The sequence below is a fragment of the Bos taurus genome, chromosome 11, assembly GCF_002263795.3.
Source record: "Bos taurus isolate L1 Dominette 01449 registration number 42190680 breed Hereford chromosome 11, ARS-UCD2.0, whole genome shotgun sequence".
NCBI lineage: Eukaryota > Metazoa > Chordata > Mammalia > Artiodactyla > Bovidae > Bos > Bos taurus.
In genome coordinates this window covers 76,103,614-76,115,735 of record NC_037338.1, presented here as the reverse complement: position 1 = coordinate 76,115,735, position 12,122 = coordinate 76,103,614, and the positions used below count along the sequence as shown (strand labels likewise).

Sequence of the window (12,122 nt, the reverse complement as noted above, 5' to 3'; positions counted from 1 at the left end):
ACATGTATCCCATTGTTCATTGCAGCACTATTTACAATAGCTAGAATACTGAAGCAACCTAGATGTACATTGACAAACAAATGGATAAAGAAGTTGTGGTATATATATACAATGGAATATTAATCAGCCATAAAGAAAACTCAGTTCTGATGAGGTGGATGAACCTAGAACCTATTATACAGAGTGAAAGTGAAAGAAATAAAAGAAAGTGAAGTCATTCAGTCATCTCTGACTCTTTGCGACCCCATGGACTGCAGCCTACCAGGCTCCTCCATCCATGGGATTCTCCAGGCAAGAATACTGGAGTGGGTTGCCATTTCCTTCTCCAGGGGATCTTCCCAACCCAGGGATCAAACCCAGGTCTCTCACATTGCAGGCAGACGCTTTAACCTCTGAGCTACCAGGGAAGCCCTATCCAGAGTGAAGTGAGTCAGAAAAAGAAAGATAAATATCATATTCTAATTCACATATACAGAATCTAGAAAAAATGGTACTGAAAAATTTATGTACAGGGCAGCAATGGAGAAACAGGCATAGAGAATAGACTTATGGACATGGGGAGAGGGGAGGAGAGGGTGAGATGTATGGGAAGAGTAACATGGAAACTTACATTACCATATGTAAAATAGATAGACAACGGGAATTTGCTGTATGGCTCAGGAAACTCAAACAGGGGCTCTGTATCAACCTAGAGGGGTGGGATGGGGAGGAAGATGGGAGAGAGTTTCAAAAGGGAGGGAATATATGTATATCTATGGCTAATTCATGTTGAGGATTTGACAGAAAACAACAAAATTCTATAAAACAATTTTCCTTCAATAAAAAAATAAAGAGAAAAAAAATGATGAGGCAAACAAAAAAAGCAAGGTAAAGAACTCATTGTCAATTGATAAAGCAGTCAAGATAAGCAGACTTAAGGATGACCAGAACTATTAGATATGTATATTAAAATAGCTATAATTAATACTTCAAATAATCTAGAGCAGGGGGTCAGCAAACCCTGGCCTTCAGGAAAAATTCAACTTCTTCTTACTTTTGTAAAAAAAATTTAATGAACACACCACATTCGTTTATAATTATTGAGGGATAATTTTACACTAAAATGGCAGAGCTGTATAGTTGTGAGACAGTTTGTAGATCCTACAAAGCTTAAAATACTTACTTTCTGCCCTTTGACAAAAAAAAAAAATTAAAAATTTGCTGATCTTGAGCCTAACGGAAAAAAGTTGACAATAAACATAAACAAATACAGAATATCAACAGAGAGATGAAAACTATAAAAGTCAAATAGAAATTCTTCCAATAGAAACTACATCAGAGATGAAGAATTTCTCTGATAGTCTCATCAGTAGGGTGAAAACAGCATGGCAATAAATTAGCTACTTGACAATATGTCAGTGCCAATAGAAATTATCCCAGTTGAGACACAAAGATGAAAAGGGGAAGGGAAAAAATGAACAGAAAGTATAAGAGGAGTGGGACATATCAAATATTCAGTGGAAATGTAGTTGAAGTCCCAGAAAGAGATAGAACAGAATAGAGGAAATATCTGAAGTGATAATGAATAAGAATTCACCCAGCACTGTCACCTAAACCTGTGGTTGGTTAAATGACCAGTAATCTGTGGAGTTGAGTTCTGTTCTGACAGAATTTGGACTTCCTGGTGATTCAGATAGTAAAGAACCCACCTGCAGTGCAGGAGACTTGGGTTCAATTCCTCAGTCAGGAAGACCTCCTAGAGAAGAGAATGGCTACCCACTCCAAATGTTCTTGCCTGGAAAATTCCATGGACAGAGGAGCCTGGTGGGCTGTAGTCCATGGGTCCCAAAGAGTCAGGCATGACTGAACAACATGGACAGAACAGATTTATAATATAAAACCCAGTTCTAACCTTCACCCTGTACTTTATATACTTCTTCTGATACTTACGTGAAAATACAGGTTCAGTACTCAAATTTTGGATGACATTGATTTAAGACACAAAACAAATAAAAGTGGAAGAAGAAGAATTAATACCATCCAGATTAGCTTACTTATACAAGGGTTAAACTATAAATATAACCACAAACTTCAAATACATAATATTACAAACCAGTAAAACAGAAGATGAAAGAGGCCTGGCTTAATTGCATATCCAAGGTATAAATGGATATACATGAAAGCGAGTCTTGTACAAACCAGTATCTGTGTTTGAAGAGACTCCTCAACAAATGGACATAATCCCAAGTGGTATTTGCAGAGGTGGAGAGTTTAATGTGACCAAAGAAAGAACCGGACATGGAACAACAAACTGGTTCCAAATTGGGAAAGGAGTATTTTGTCACCTTGCTCATTTATACATACATAATGTATTTATATAATTATTTATACAAAATACATCAAGGCTGTAATTTGTCACCTTGCTTATTTAACTTATATGCAGAGTACATCATGTGAAATGCTAATCTGGATGAAGCACAAGCTGGAAACAAGAGTGCCTGGAGAAATATCAATAACCTCAGCTACGCAGATGATACCACCCTTATGGCAGAAAGCAAAGAACTAAAGAGCCTCTTGATGAAAGTGAAAGAGGAGAGTGAAAAAGCTGGCTTAAAGAAAGCTGTGGTACATATACACAATGGAGTATTACGCAACCATTAAAAAGAATACATTTGAATCAGTTCTAATGAGGTGGATGAAACTGGAGCCTATTATACAGAGTGAAGTAAGCCAGAAAGAAAAACACCAATACAGTATACTAATGCATATATATGGAATTTAGAAAGATGGTAACAATAACCCTGTATGTGAGACAGCAAAAGAGACACAGATGTATAGAACAGTCTTTTGGACTCTGTGGGAGAGGGAGAGGGTGGGATGATTTGGGAGAATGGCATTGAAACTTGTATAATATCATATATGAAATGAATTGCCAGTCCAGGGTCGATGCATGATACTGGATGCTTGGGGCTGGTGCACTGGGATGACCCAGAGGGATGGTATGGGGAGGGAGGAGGGAGGGGTGTTCGGGATGGGGAACACGTGTATACCTGTGGCGGATTCATGTTGATGTATGGCAAAACTGATACAATATTGTAAAGTAATTAACCTCCAATTAAAATAAATAAATGAATATTTTAAAAAAAAGAAAAAAAAAAACTCAGCATTCAAAAAACTAAGATCATGGAAACTGGTCCCATCACTGCATGGCAAATAGATGGGGAAAGAATGGAAACAGTGACAGACTTTATTTTCAGGGGCTCCAAAATCACTGCAGATGGTAACTACAGCCATGAAATTAAAAGACACTTGCTCCTTGGAAGAAAAACTATGACAAACCTAGACAGCATATTAAAAAGCAGACACATTACTTTGCTTACAAAGGGCCATCTAGTCAAAGCTATGGTTTTTCCAGTAGTCACATATGCAACTGAGAGTTGGACTACGAAGAAAGCTGAGCACCAAAGAATTGATGCTTTTGAACTTTGGTGTTGGAGAAGACTCTTGAGAGTCCTTTGGACTGCAAGGTGATCAAACCAGCCAATCCTAAAGGAAATCAGTTCTGAATATTCATTGGAAGGACTTGTGCTGAAGCTGAAACTCCAATACTCTGGCCACCTGATGCAAAGTACTGACACACTGGAAAAGACCCTGATGTTGGAAAAGATTGAAGGCAGGAGGAGACAGGGAAGACAGAGGATGAATAGTTGGATGACATCACTGACTCAGTGAACATGAGTTGGAGTAGGCTCCGGGAGTTGGTGATGGACAGGGAAGCCTGGCACGCTGCAGTCCATGCAGTTGCAAAGAGTCATACACGACTGAGCAACTGAACTGAACTGAACTGAAAGAAAGAACCCCTTTTCAGAAGTCTTCAGCTAGCCTATTGAAATCAGTGGACCATTTGACAACTACATTATTAATAAGTAGAAAAACTATACTGTATTCAAATGTAAGTGGCAAGAATGATTGAGAAGACTTGAAACCACAGCCCCTGAACAAGAAATGTTTAGCTTGAGAAAAGTCAATGTAGTCAAGACATGAAACAATTCTCACAAGTAGAAAGGGAGTTAAACTTGTTTTGTATGGCTTCAGGAGACAGAAATAAAACATGATTAGAAATTCTGAGAAATCCAATTGTAGTGTGATATATTGGGAAACTTTCTAACAGAGCTGTCTACAATGAAATGTGCTGCCTTATAAGGAAATGAGCTTCCACTCACTACAGATGCCCACATAGAAATTTTATAATGCAGAGAAGACTTAACCATAGGATTGGTGGTCATGTGTAATACCTGGTCTTCCTACCTGGACATTCTACACGTCTTTAATGCTTGAAGAAGGAAGCCATATGGAGAAAAGAAAAGGAAAGTGTCACTAAAACAGGACTGGATTTAGGAGGAAAAATAAATCTCACCTTTCATGTTTCTTTTGAAACACTTGTCAGATAACCTTGGGAAATGTTAAGTTGGAAATTAGTTACATGGTCTGGAGTTTAAAGAAATCTGAGCTGGAGATAACTTTGGGTATGTTCATTGTACAAGTTTGGGTATGTTCATTGCACACCGCTGGACAGAAACATTAAATGAAACTTTTTAAATAGTATATTTTGCTTAATACAATGTATTCAAATATTACCATTTTAGCAAGGATCAATATAAAAATTATTAATAAGATAAAAATACTCTTTTGTTTTTTGTAATAAGTCTCTGAAATCTGTTGTGTGTTTCACACTTCTATTGCATCTTAATTCAGATACCCACATTCCAAATGCTCAGTAGCCACACCTGGTTAGTGGTTATTTACCATACTGGACAATATAGACAGAGATGATCATTAAATTCTTTAAAATCGATAAATACAGGGAAAAATGGCTGCAGTCACCAGCCATGAAATTAAGTGACTACAGCCATGAAATTAAAAGGCACTTGCTTCCTGGAAGAAAAGCTATGACAATCCTAGACAGCATATTAAAAAGAAGAGACATTATTTTACCAACAAAGGTCCATCTAGTCAAAGCTATGGTTTTTCCAGTAGTCATGTTTGGATGTGAGAGTTGGACTATAAGGAAAACTGAGCGCCAAAGAATTGATGCTTTTGAACTGTGGTGTTGGAGAAGACTCTTGAGAGTCCCTTGTACTGCAGGGAGATCCAGTCAATCCTAAAGGAAATCAGTCCTGAATATTCTTTGGAAGGACTGATGCTGAAGCTGAAACTCCAATACTTTGGCCACTTGATGTGAAGAACTGACTCATTTGAAAAGACCCTGATGCTGGGAAGGATTGAAGGCAGGAGGAAAAGGGGACGACAGAGGATGAGATGGTTGGATGGCATCACTGACTCAATAGACATGAGTTTGAGTAGGCTCTGAGTGTTGCTGATGGACAGGGAAGCCTGGCATGCTGCAGTCCATGGGGTTGCAAAGAGTTGGACACAACTGAGTGACTGAACTGAGTGGAAAATGCTTTAGAATCAAGCATTGAGAAAATCCAAATAAGGAAAGTACGATATAGCCAACAGAGAGGAAAAATCTGGGAAACTTTATTGATATGAGAGCCGTGAGAAGAAGGTGAAGGTGTGTGGGATCAGTTATGTTAAATTCTGCTTCAAATTCAGAAATTAAAAAAAAAAATCTGTTAGATTTAGATTATGTAGCAGAACTGGGTGCCATTAGTGCCTTATAGACAGGGCTTACAGCAGGTATATGGCAGTGGATTGAATAAGGGCAATTTGAACTCAGCTATTCTCAGAATAAGTAGTAATGTGCTCAGATGCTGTGGTTCTCTGCCCAGTCAGCCAAGGGCTTTAGCTCTCTGTTGGTTGATCCATTAAAGGAAAAGAACAATGGGCATGCTTCAGGGCACCATCTCAGGAGACTCCTATGCAAAGCACAAAAATGAAACAGCTGCAATACCTCCCTTCTGTGCACATCCCTTTCTTTTGTAGTGGATTCTTTTAGAAGATGTAAGCTTTCTTCCTATTCTTCAGTCACAGTCTGGGATAAAAATTGCTCAAAGCAAAAAATAAGGCATTTCCTCCTTTAAAGGAAGGATTCCCTGGACATCTTTGGGCAAGGAAGGGATGGAGAACATCTTCACACATGGAGCTGAGATACTGATGGTAACTTCAGAACTGACATGTAGGCACCAGGTGTGTGAGGCCCCTGTGGTGGCCGCCAGGAAACAAAGCTCATGTGTTTATATAACCTGGTCTCAACTCCATTCAGGCAGATCTGCTCTAAGACCTGTCTATAAGGTGCTATTAAATAAACTGTACCTGCATGCTCTGCCAACCACAGCAAGAACAAAGCTAGGTCCCACAATACCCTCACTTAGGGGGCAAATCCAACATTCTTTATCATTGCTATCTACAGAGCTGCCTCCATTGGCCAGAGACCCCCAAACTACCTCTATTACAAGTGATCATATTCCCTGGAAAAGAAATGGGAGTTAATCAGCTATACTCCAATACAAAATAAAAAGCTTTTTATTTAAAAAAAAGGAAAGAAAGAAATGGGATGGAAAAGAATGATATTTTCAGAGACAACATATCTTAGACCCAGATGCAGTCTCAGTCCTGAAGCATCAGACTCTATCAACAAAACTTCACATTCAGGCTGATGGGTTCAAACGAAGAACACATAAAGGTCCTATTATATGGCCTGTTTGCCTTCAGTTGACACATGGCAAGTCTGTGCTCATTCATTTACTTGAACATCATGGTGCAGGAATAAAAGAGGGCTGAGTTCTAGCTCTGTGTGATGTTGAGCAAAGCCAGTCCTTTTTCTGGGCCTCAGTCATTTCATCCTTTTCAGTTCCGACATGATATGATCCTACCTCCATCCATTCAATGCTCTCAGGTCTCTCTGCTACTCCAGGTCCCCCTAGAATCTCTGTTCTCCTGAAAGCTGTTTTCTCCTGCCTGCTCACTCAGAGGATTCATGATGACTGTGGTTGCCATAGGAATGATTCATCTATCATAAAGGTGGCTGCATGAGATCACAAATACTCAAAAGAGAGCTAGAAGGAGGGAAAGTGATATTCAGAACTAGGAAATAGATCCACACTGAATGTGGATGACAGCTTAATGAGAGGGGGAGATAAAGTTCGTGCATCTTCTATAACTCTCTTGTGTGTTTGAACTTCTCTGAGAGCATAAGTGCAGATCCACTGTCTGATATGTCTCCCATGACCCCTCCCATGCCCACTTGAGACACTTCCTCCACAAAAATAGAATGAAGTGTATAAGCTGCAAAGAGGCAGCCTCCACCTCCCACCAGCCTGGTGGTGGGATGAAAAGGGAAGGTCAGGATAGCCTGGGGTGATGCTTGACACCATGCCCTGGGCATCCACCTCTGGCTGCTTGTTTATGATCATTCACTTGTCATTTACAAGAAAGGGCTGAAGATGATTTTGAAAAGATTTAGTTTTCTACATAGGCTGTGTAATATTTGAACTCATTATTCTTGAGATGGACCATTATAATATTATCCAGCTGCCAGGGCTTGAGTGGTCATTTCCTTCTTGCATCTCCCTAATAGGACTTCACAACATCCTACACTCTAATTCCCACCCCAGAATGAGTATTGAAACTCAGCTGTGAATTGAACATCCCCCTAGTCCTGGTCATTGACTGAGGCCCCTATTTCAGCCACAGATAGCCATCCTTCCAAGCCTAGCCATGGACAGACCCCTCATTCAGGCCACAGACAATCCTATGGTGGGCCAGGGAGTGGACACATTTAACTTGAGCCAGTTATCTCACCGTGACCCTGGAAGGGAGCAGAGGAGAGGAGAGGAGGGTGGTCAGTGCTGGCCAGTTCCACACAGGGCCACACCTGATTGTGCATGTCTCACCAAAGATGGGTCACAGGCATCTTTATTATGAAATACAACACATTCAATTTACAGTTTCCTAGCAACAGGATACCAATCAGGCGACTGTAGTTCAAGGGTTCAAGGTCTTTGGTAGGAAGGAGCTGGGAGAAGCAGGGTAGGGTGGGAGGACTTCCCAGCAGGAGAAACAATTGACAGTTCAGTTTCAGGATGAGGAAACCAAGCCAGCTGAAGAAGGAACCTCAGAGAGTTTGCCTTTCTTCCTTCAGACTCTTTGAAGCAGGAATTCGCCCTACTGCTGCTGTTGCTGGCTTCTCACTTCTGCATTAATCACTAGTATTGATGCATCCAATTCCAAATCATGAGGCATGTTCTCGAATTACACACAGAGCTTGCTCCACGCACAAAACATTGGCAGTAGAAGACAAATCAGAAGAAGAACAATAAACTTTCTCAGGCTACTTCCCCTAGCAAGTTGGCTAAGCTTTGGAAATGCTGCAGTCACCAAGTCAGGTGGTTAGGTCCTGAAACATTATCCTGTGGTTCATTCCCACTCTTTTTAGCGCCTGCAAATTTATTACATAAGATATTATTTTGTACTCAATTTAATTAGTTATAACTATTTGTAGTCATTTGAAATACACTTCATGTTGATTAAAATAATTAGTGTAGGGCTACTAAATATTTACCTAAGATATGAATCCAAGGGGAATTTGATAAATTTAATTAGCAAGAACTAATTATTGTTATGATAGGAGTTAGGGTTTAATAAATATAATTACAGAGTACAAATGATGGTTTCTTAATTAATAGATACTAGTTGCAAACACAAGAGCCATTATCATATTTTCATGCAGGACATGCTATTCAGCACACCTTCCAGATGTCAACTCTAGCAGCCATGGTGACTTACAACAAGAGGAGCTAACACTTGTAAAGTGCTTCTACTGTCAGGCACAGTTCTAAGAGCTGTTAGCGCATGAGTTCATTTCATCCTTAAAACAACCCTACTGTTGTCCACACTTTACAAGTATAGAAACTGAGGCACAGAAAAGTTAAGCAACTTGCTTAAGATTGCATAGCTAGGAAGTGGCAGGGCTGGCACTAAATCCCATGTGGTTTAGCTCTAGGGTTCATGCTGTTTTCTAGTGACAGTATCTAAGCCAACCAAACAATAAAAATAAAAAGTGTGAATGTTCAAAAGACCAAGAACCAATATCCTCAAGTCCGCTTCGCTAGTCAAATATGACAGATGTGTGCTATTTGCTGATATCATTTACACAATAGTGGAGACTCTAAAGAGACCCTGAAGTCACCTGGCCTTGGGTCATTTATGATTTTGCTGAGGCTCAGATGTGGAATAGCCGAGGTGCTGAAATTGATGAAAATAAGAGAGCCGAGCTGCATGTTCAGAGCTGCATTCCAAGAATACTCTGTGGTGCTTCTTTGGCTCATTTAGCACATGCATTCTATTGGGAAACTTTCTACCATCATGGCATTTGCAAGTTTGGAGAATTCAAATGGTATCAGGGATCTGCTCTTGTTCACTGTCGTTCGGTCACTAATTGTGTCTAACTCTTTGCAACCCCATGTGTGGCAACACACCAGGCTTCCCTGTCTTTCATTATCTCCAGAGTTTGCTCAAATTCATGTCCATTGAGTTGGTGATGCTATCTAAGCATCTCATCCTCTGCCGCCCTCTTCTTTTGCCTTCAATCTTTCCCAGCATCAGTCTTTTCCAATGAGTCGACTCTTCACATCAGGTGGCCAAAGTACTGGAGGCTTCAGCTTCAGCATCAGTCCTTCCATTCAATATTCAGGGTTGATTTTCTTTAGGATTGACTGATTTGATCTCCTTGTAGTCCAAGGGATTCTCATGAGTCTTCTCCAGCACCACAGTTCAAAAGCATCCATTCTTCAGCACTCAGCCTTCTTTATGGTCCAACTCTCACATCCGTACATGATTACAGGAGAAACCATAGCTTTGACTTTAGGGGTCTTTGTTGGCAAAGTGATGTCTCTGCTTTTTAATACTATGTAATAACTATGGGGTCGTAAAGAGTCGGACACGACTGAGCGACTTTCACTTTTCACTTTCATGCATTGGAGAAGGAAATGGCAACCCACTGCACTGTTCTTGCCTGGAGAATCCCAGGGGCGGGGGAGCCTGGTGGGCTGCCGTCTGTGGGGTCGCACAGAGTCGGACACGACTGAAGCAACTTAGCAGTAGTAGTAGTAATAACTTTGTACTCCAACAACTCATGGGCGTGCACCTCATTCAGTTGAGAATCTTTAAAGTCAACAGCCATTTAGTTAAGGGCTTGGTTTGTTCATTTTAATTGGAGTATAGTTGCTTCTTTACACTGTTGTGTTAGTTTCTGCTGTGCAACAAAGTGAATCAGCCTTATGCATACGTAGATTTCATTGGATAAAGGGGAATGTGTGAGAGACAGCTAAAGAAGTACAATAAGTCAAAAAAGAGATTCTACCAAATGCTCTTTTGCATGGTAGCTAAATCATGTGATCCCTGGTGGGACATAAGAATAAAACTTCTTTTTGTTGCTAGATGATAAAAAATTTTTTAATTTTTGAATAAAGTCAAGAGTCCTTTCACAGTTATCAAAATGATCCTGAATCGCTGCTGCCTACATAACCACAGAGATGGCAAGTTCCACAGGATCAGGCCCTGAGCATTTATGCTCCTTATCAGAAAATGCCTTTCTTCAAGAGGGTCTGGCTCATCAGTAATATGATATCAGCATAGGACTCTGGTAATGTCCCTGTTGATGAATTCACAGGGAAAGTGCAGACCCATTATACTCCCCTTGGTGCCAAAGATATTCTGTAAGGACAATGACTTTTACCTGGGGACAATTACATAAGGTAATCCACGTCAATGAGCTCACTACAGCCCTTGAGCTGTATCCAGTATGGGTTGTATATTTTCCTTTATTTGTAAGAAATGAAAAAGTGAAGACTTTGAGTCAGTATCCAGGATCCCATTATAATAGATTAGTGTTTCAGGAAGCCCAGTGGAACAGCCTCACATGTGCTTATCCTTACCTATGGTTGGATGAGCTCCAAGTGAGCTAGATATGAAAATTATTGATCACCAATCCCAGATGAAAGCCGTAGCAGGAGGAAATACAGATCAGGGATTCCTTCCCGGCACATGCTCTGTGTGAGGAGCTGAAACTCATTGCTATGCCCACCTGTCTCTCAGTATTTCACAGGGTGGTGCTGAGGATCCCTTGACTTGGCCTGTAAGGAAAGTCCTTGCTTTGCTCTTGAGACTGGGGACCTGACACAGTGTACACATCACTTGGGCCTCCGAGGACAGCCTGGCTTGCAGAGATCAGTTTCCTAAGTAGATTTGTTGACAGCAAAGTATATGGAGAGGAAGGCAAACAAGCAATGTTTGCCAGGTAGAGACATCGCCTGCAAGTTTCATGCACTGCACCTGTGTCCCCTGCTCTGTCCAGATCAGAAATCTGCCCTTCTGCCCCCTGATCTGGTAGCAGCCTTCTGAATCAAGAGCTCCCTCAGAAGGCAGACCACATTTAGCGGTAGGTTGCACCCCAAATGAATCCCTCAGAAATATCCAGGTTACATCTATAGCTCACCTTACTTATAATTGAGAGACCTGGCTATAAACTTCCCCTTGGTTCTGTGCTGAGTCATACAGCAGTGACATTTTCCATTGGTCACATGCTTCTGGGGCTTCCCTGGTGGTGATGGCTCAGTGGTAAAAAATAAGCTTGCCAATGCAGGTGATGCAGAAAACGTGGGCTTGATCCCTGGATCCGGGAAATGCCCTGGAGAAGGAAATAGCAACTCATCCCAGTATTCTAGCCTGGGAAATCCCATGGACAGAGGAGCCTGACGGTCCATGGGGTCACAGAGTCAGACATGACTTAGTGACTAAACAACAACAACAGGCTTCTGGATTCTGTCTGCTGTTCAGTGAGAGCTCTGCTTATAGAATGAGATCCTAGTGTGTCCCAGAATCCAGCTCATCACACTTTAATGGACAACTCTTCCTGCCCTTCATCCTTGTTTACGTAACAGCTGACAAGTCAGTGCCTTATTCTGTGCCCCACTACACAGATGTTTTGGCCATCAAATATGACCCAAGAGTTTATCAAAATTGGTCATTTTGTTGTAATCGGAGAAATCACTGGGTATCAATAAAGTGAGAACCAAGTGAGATCTGCGTTGGGAAGTGAATTGTAAACCTGACACTAACAGAGGCAGGCCTAGAACCCAAGTCTTGTGATCCCGGTTCAGTGCCCTTGCACTGTGTGCAAA

At 41.0% G+C, this 12,122-nt stretch overlaps 1 long non-coding RNA gene across 1 annotated transcript in view; it reads right to left on the bottom strand.

Moving 5' to 3' along the window:
• The window catches only part of LOC132346611 (uncharacterized), a 148,507-nt gene extending 141,347 nt beyond the window's left edge, over positions 1-7,160 (bottom strand). The window contains exon 1 of the long non-coding RNA XR_009496511.1: positions 6,816-7,160. This is a non-coding gene — a long non-coding RNA (uncharacterized lncRNA). The remainder of the gene's footprint in view (positions 1-6,815) is intronic.
• Between the last annotated feature and the right edge of the window lie 4,962 nt (positions 7,161-12,122).